The 7500-nt window shown below is 42.6% G+C and overlaps 1 protein-coding gene across 1 annotated transcript in view; it reads right to left on the reverse strand.

Moving 5' to 3' along the window:
- The window catches only part of dner (delta/notch-like EGF repeat containing), a gene marked incomplete at both ends in the record, with an annotated part of 51704 nt that overhangs the window by 22704 nt on the left and 21500 nt on the right, over positions 1–7500 (reverse strand). The gene's annotated exons all lie outside the window — the stretch shown is intronic.

Below are 7500 nucleotides of genomic sequence, written 5' to 3' on the forward strand. Positions count from 1 at the left end.
TCCCCCTCTCCCATTGTCCCCCCCCCCCATCTTTCCGTCTCTCTCTTTCTTTCTTTCTTTCTTTCTCTCTTTCTCGTGAGGTGTTTTGGTTTTTCATGTACAGTGGGAGGATGAATGATCATTCACAGCCCCGTTGGATAATGCCATTGATATAAATATCTATAGACTCCCTCTGTACAGTACCCCTTCTCCCTCCCCTCCTCCTCCCCTTGGCTCTGCTGTTCTGCAGCGGGGCTCCACAGTCACACATTTGTCATTTTTTTGTAAGGTGAGTTTATTATTAGCTTCTGTAGGGCTAGATCATACATTTTCTTGCCTTCTTGAGAAAGCAGTCAAGTTCGCATAATGGCCATTCTCTCTCTTTCCAACACACACACCAAAAAAATGCAACACACATGCACACACACAGACATAAACCCACAGAGGCACACACAGATATAGACACAGACCCGCACACACACACGCACAGACACAGTGTGTGCATGTGTCTTTGTATAATGCGTGACACAATACTAAAAAGTCATTTTCAAGGGTAAGTAATTCAGGAGCTGTTGTTTTCAGTTATCAACAGAGACCAGCTGAGTGGAGTGCTATGGAGCTGATGACTGTGTTAATGAACTATAAGAGATGAAAGCCACGGGGTAAACAGGAAAACACACACGCACTCACACACACACACACACACACACACACACACACACACACACACACACACACACACACACACAAAAACACACACAAAAACACACACACACACACACACTTCTCTTTAAAAAGAGACTTTAATGTCCTTGCTCTTATCGGACTCGGGCGCACACACACTCACACTCTGTCACGCCGTAAGGAGCAATGAACTTTCCAAAGGCATTACCACTGAGGCAAAAGTGTGTTGAATGGAATGTCAATGGTCCTGAAACTCAGAAAATGTGTGTGTGTGTGAGAGAGAGAGTATGTAGGTCTTTGTGTGTTCGTGTGTGTGTGTGTGTGTGTGTGTGTGTGTGTGTGTGTGTGTGTGTGTGTGTCTGACTCATGGCTCATTATCACTTCTCTTTCACTCCATTCCACTGATTACCCATCTCTCTGTGTCTTCCTGTCATATCTCTCAAACTCACTCTGTGATTCTCTCCCCTTTCCTGCTATCACAGTCAGAGTTAAGAGACATTCACTCTAACCTGTGTATATGTGTGGGGTTTTGGGCATGTCTTTGTGTATGTATGTGTGTGTGTGTGTGTGTGTGTGTGTGTGTGTGAGTGTGTGTGTGTGTGTGTGTGTGTGTGTGTGTATGTGTATGTGTGTGTATGTGTGTGTGTATAGGCAATTTAAAGTGTTTGTCTTTGCATCCTACCTAAAAAAAAAACCTCTGAGCATTGTGTTTCATGTTTCCGTAGTGCTGTGGGTGGGGAGACAGGATCGATACAGATCTGGACGAGCAGGGACCCTTTTCAGTCAATTGGGCTCATCAATCTGACAGACAGCACTTGGCCCCAGGCCAGCGATGCTATATCTTTTCCCTTCACCTCCTCCCATTTGCATGGTGTTTATTTGTGTTTGTACGTTTGTCTGTCTTTTCTCCCCGAATGACAGACAGAGGGGAGAGAGAGAGCGAGAGAGAGAGAAAGAGAGAGAGAGAGAGTAGTGGACGGTTTGTTTTAAATAACCTTGACATCCATCGACTGACTTCAGTCAAAAACATTAGGTGTGTGTGGCAGGAGCCGTCGCATCCCCACACCCATCTCTCACACTGGGTTCAAAGTCTGGACAAAGCACAGCGAGGAGGACTGAAATGTTTGACAAAGAATTCACCAATGTACCGCTAGTGCAGAAGCTTTGGCGTTTACTCAGTCTGAATTTCATTTATATTTAAAAAAGCAATGGTTGCCGTGGCAACCGATAAAAGGATATTTGAATAAAGAATTTGTAAGGGATAATGTTTAGTCTGCCAGTCATTCTTGAAAGATAAACGGCAAGCAGGACCCCGACGTGCAGCATTAGGTACTTACATTTTAAACTGATTGTAGTGGGTGAACAAAGTTCACTCAACTATTGATGAATGTTGACAATTAAGGCTACGCAACAAAACATCATGACTCCACTGCAAATTAAAACAATAACTCTGAGGATGTTATCCTGTCACATCCTTCTCTTGTTCATGTTGGAGTGTCATTCTCCCTCTTTCGTTATTTTGATAACATAGTCTCTGTCTTTCTCTTTATGCTGCCATTCTTCAACTCTATCATTTCCATTTGTTGTTATATTCCATGAAAACTTAGCAAACATCATTAACCTGAGGTTGGTCTGATGTTATGTCTGTCACTTGGTTCTGGTCATGATCATTTAATGTTGCTGCCATAGCAATAGTTTCCATGGCTTCCGCTCAAACTCATGGCTGGTGGATGTAGCTGTTGTGGGACTTGTGCTGGATTGGAACCAGCACACCTCAGCAGCAGTGTGTGTTATAGTTTGTGTGTGTGTGTGCGTGTGTGCGTGTGTGTGTGTGTGTGAGAGAGTATGTGTGTGAGAGTGTGAGTGTGTGTGAGAGTGTGAGTGTCTCTGTGTATGTGCGTGTGTGTGTGTGTGTGTGTGTGTGCGTGTGTGTGTGTGCGTGTGTGTGTGTGGCGGTCTAATTGAACCAAGAGGATTCATCGCGCAATAACTGTTTATGGGGCAATGAGTCATCACAGAGTGCAGACGCAGACACACAACAGTTCACAAAAACGCACGGGATATACACACACACACACACACACTTGCTGTTACTGAGATATTAGAACACCATTCATCATGCAAGAGCTGTCTTGTACATTAGATGGATGTGCAAAGTGATGAACTTTATTATACGTCATATGGATCTGCTGCTGTGACACCAGTTACCATGTTATCAAGCTTTAATCAGCGCCAACTGGGCTGTTGGTGATGTTTGCAATATTTTTACAAGCTTTTTAGCTCACGAGTTTCAAAACCAAAACTCAGCAATGGCTGCATAAAGTCAGCAATCCAAATATCAATATCCACTAGCATCAGTCCCTTAGTTGGCTTTAGAATGTGTAGAGGCTGGGCATTGTGTAGAATTTCGATATCGAAATTTCGAAGTCATTATCAAAAGGATATGTACACATTACTCCACTCACATGAGAGAATATCGACTTTGCAGCCACAAGATTAACCACCTATGCAGGTTTGTGAATGTCAGATAAATATGAAACTCTAACCTCGATCAAGTATGGATGTGTGTTAATCATATGCCTTTGTGAGCTGAAACTTTTCAGTTTCTGTATATCTTTGATTCTTAACACTAAAAGGTCTATATCCCTCGTCCGGGATATTTTTATTTTTGAGTTTTCGTCTTAGAGACATAAAAAGAACAACCACGGAAACATTGAACCCTTTTCTAATATTATTGCTGAGGTCTTCTAGAATAGAATCATATATTCCATTTGTGCATCAATGTTTTTAGTTAAGCAAAATGTACAAAGTGCTGACGTTTCTAACTCTGTGTATGTGCATGCTTAAAAGTGTACCTTCTGTGTGTGTGCTTAAGCAAGGGCCGCTAAGAAGAGCTAGTAAACCACAAACTGTGGTGCAGACATGCATATGCACACACGCATGCACAGTCTCTGTGTTCTGTAATGACTGGAATTTCTGTGTCTCCATAGATACAGTAGCTAGGTAACCCACCCAACCCCCCAAAAAAACAATTACTGATTCACACTCTGGGAGCTGTGTGCATCTGTATATGTGCGCGTGTGAATGTGTGTGTGTGTGTGTGTGTGTGTGTGTGTGTGTGTGTGTGTGTGTGTGTGTGTGTGTGTGTGTGTGTGTGTGTGTGTGTGTGTGTGTGTGAGAGAAATAGAGTGAGGATGAGGTTCATGTGAGCTGGCATCTTGCGTTGTGTGTTGTGTGTGTGTGCGTGATTTTTACGAGGGATGAGCAACTTTACATCAAGGACTCAACACCATCGGACTTATGTCCCAATTTTGTAGCCTCTTCTATGGATTTGCTGGACTTACAAATCAAAGGCCCTGGCCACGCAACGAGACGGAGACGTAGAGGTAAAAGAGCTGGAGCCCTGGTGCGCTTTCGGAAGAGAGGAGTACAGCCACCTCCTGGTCGCTTCTCCTGGTGCGCCACAGAGAGCGACCCTTCCTGCAGTGCCTGCAGTGCACCCTCCACTCAACAGATCACCTCCCAGCAGCTGCTGCCTCATCGCTCTCAACATCGCTCTCAACATCGGGAAGAGGAGTGCAGTCATGTGCCCTCCACCGCACATTGCCGGCCTCTGCCCGCCTTCGAGCTGGAGATCACCTCCACCCGGCCCGTCATGCATGCTGCACATCAACAGCAACTGCCAGCAACACAGCGGAAGACTTCCATGGAGCAGCGGAGAAGGCCACATCATCACCATGGGCCTACGTGAATTATTTTTACTTTTTATGTCATAATTATTGTTTTTTTTTATTCCGTATTTTTTTGTGTTTCAATTTAAATTCTATTACTGTTTGTTTCTGTAAAGCTCATTGAATTGCATAATGTACGAAATGTGCTATATAAATAAATGTGCCTTGCCTTGCCTTGCCCTGCGTGTGCATGTGCATGTGAATGTGTGTGTGTGCACTGTAAAAAATGATTTTGGGGTGTTGTAAATGTGCCTTAGTTAAATGTGTATATTATACATGAAATTACTACATTTTGTGAATCTCACAATAATATTAGATAAACTACACTGAACTACCTCATTTTATTATGTAAAACAATACTTAGGACGACACATGTTATTTATTAGTAAACTCCATGCCAGATATTATGTAGAATGTGCAAGCAAAGAGTAATGGTGCAAGTGCCCAGTGAAATGTACACAATTTTTTTTAGTATTCAATAGACATGCGCATTTGACACTGGAACTCAACCAGTGCGTACTCAAAAAAAAAATCTAACAAAGATGGCGACGTGTTTGAAGCTTGTTAGTGGGGAATGTTTCATGTGAATTAAGCTATCTACACGACTTTTTATATGTCTACATTAACTCGGTTAGTTGTTTCTGTGCTACACGAATGTTGCAGAGTATTGTAAGTCTTAACTGAAAGTCTCGAATATTATTTGTAGGTGGCTGCTAGCGCTTAGACCAAAAATCTATTAAAACAGATAGTAGCTAGCTAGCTAGCTTCTACTAGAATGCTATACACAATGTTTGGAGGCTACAACTTTTTTGTGCTGAAAGGCAGCTTACTATTTATAATTTAATTATATGCTGGCAACCGTGTTATAAAAGCAATAAGGTACTCGAGTCAGTACGGTATCGTCAATAATGTACTTGTTTGAGGGTTTGCCGCTAACAACACCCTCGAACAAGTACATTATTGACGATACCGTACTGCCTCTCGAACTTTATTGCTTAAATATGGATCTCTTGGATTCCTTCTATCAAGCACCGTGGCTTAAGGGTAATATGTGCTCTGTTTTAGTCGTAACGCGTAAGCACGTAAGATACACAATCCCCCCTTGCGCAGTAAAATACCCCCCCTTACATGCTTAAGTGCGTCGCCAAAAATGTCTGACTATGCGACTGAAACACTCCGGCCCTACGTAGCTCGCAAAGACTGTGATTGGCCAGCTAACCACAGCCTTTCCCAGAGTCTCACGTTTCCGGTTTTATAGCATAGGCCTACTAGTCTTTTTTAGACCCAGATTTTTTTTAATCATGAATACCCTGCAGACAGTCTCACAAGCCTTTCCTTATGGATTAGGAACAAACATATCAGAAGCGGTCCGAAGACATGAACTCCTTTACAAACCCTCTTTAAACAATTATAAGGACGCTCAAATTACCGCAAATTTATGGAGAGAATATCCCATTCTCACCCGCGATTGTTTGGAGAGAATGTGCTAATTCACGAACAAATACTTTCATAATTAATTTTCCACCACTTGTGAGTCATGGTGATATCATTCATTGAGTTCATATTGACGTGAATCAATCAATTGCACCCGCGAGTTTGATAGAATGAGCCCGCCCCAGTCTGCTCATATACAAAAGTTAACATTAACGTGGGCTTAACTGATGGCCAGCACCATTGTATTTACAAGCATTGACAACATATGAGATTCTCTCGCCGTTTACCTCTCATCTTTGAATAATGTAACTCATAAAAACATTGTTTTAAAGCCTGTCGCAGTCATTAAAAGATGTGTCAATAAACGAACTTTTGCGTCATGTGATCTGTCTTTTTCGCCATTGGCACTGAATTGCCAACCTTTGTATTTTGTGTAAAACATGTATTCATAACATCAAGCATTTCGCCCACTACACTTTCATGCTGCGGTAAGTTTTTTTCCTTTGTCCTGCTGAAATAAATACGCTTACTTCACTCAAAATAAATCTACAGTTCTGGCGTGTAAATTACTTGCTTAGGGCTCTGCGTCTAAAACGAGCCTAAATCAGCCTTTAGCGGGTAGGGCACAGCACTTCGAATGCGAGGAGCGCCGGTTCAAAGCCCGCCGAGTGCAAGATTTACAAAATCACCTCAAAGGCACAGGTTCGATACCCACAAGTGGCAATCATGTCTCAGGTTACTGAATGACCCCCCCGGTAACAGAATAAGCATAACTCTCTATAAACTCAAGAAATTCTACGTTCCCTACGAATCACCCACACTGGATCCTCCTCCCCATCCATTAATTTATTATAGTAAGGGCATTTGGAAAATCTGTGTAATTGAAGGTCAATATTTACCTAAAAAAATCTTTGTAAGCTTTACGTGATATTTTGTAGTAAAGGATATTTGGGGAATCTGTGTAAAAATTACCTGAAAAAGGTAGTGGGAAATTGTTACCACAATTTTTTTGAGTAAATAGGGTCAGTTATTTTTTATAGTGTGTGTATGAAAAATAGAGTGAGGATGAGTTTTATGTGGGCCGGCATGTTTGTGTGTGTGTGTGTGTGTGTGTATGTGTGTGTGTGTGTGTGTGTGTGTGTGTGTGTGTGTGTGTGTGTGTGTGTGTGTGTGTGTGTGTGTGCGTGTGTCAAACTGCATTCAACACCAGAACGAACGAAATGGTGGAGAACTGACAGTCACAGCCATGATTATAAAACATTATCTCACCTGTCAAACAGCTGTGCTGCTTTCTCTCTCTCTCTGTGTGTGTGTGTGTGTGTGTGTGTGTGTGTGTGTGTGTGCGCGCGTGTGTGTATGTGTTTGTGCGTGTGCGTGTGTGTGCATGTGGATAAGATAGACTTTAAGCTGTGAGGATGAGTGGTTTGAGGAGTGGGATGTCATTGCTCTCCACCCCACAGCAACTGCCTGGAGGAGGCGTCAGCATTAGCATGTATTTCAGCCATGCTAAACTTTCTGTAGCATTTTTACATAAAGAGATCATCTCTGGGGTATAAAGTTTCCATCTCCCTCCTTCTCCCACTCTCTCCCTCCCTCTCTCCGTCCGTTTATCCCTTTTCCTCCCTCCTTCTCTCTCTGCTCTGTTGAGCACTGCCAACTAAGACATTAAGAA

The sequence above is a fragment of the Sprattus sprattus genome (assembly GCF_963457725.1).
Source record: "Sprattus sprattus genome assembly, chromosome: 9".
Classification (NCBI taxonomy): Eukaryota; Metazoa; Chordata; class Actinopteri; order Clupeiformes; family Clupeidae; genus Sprattus; species Sprattus sprattus.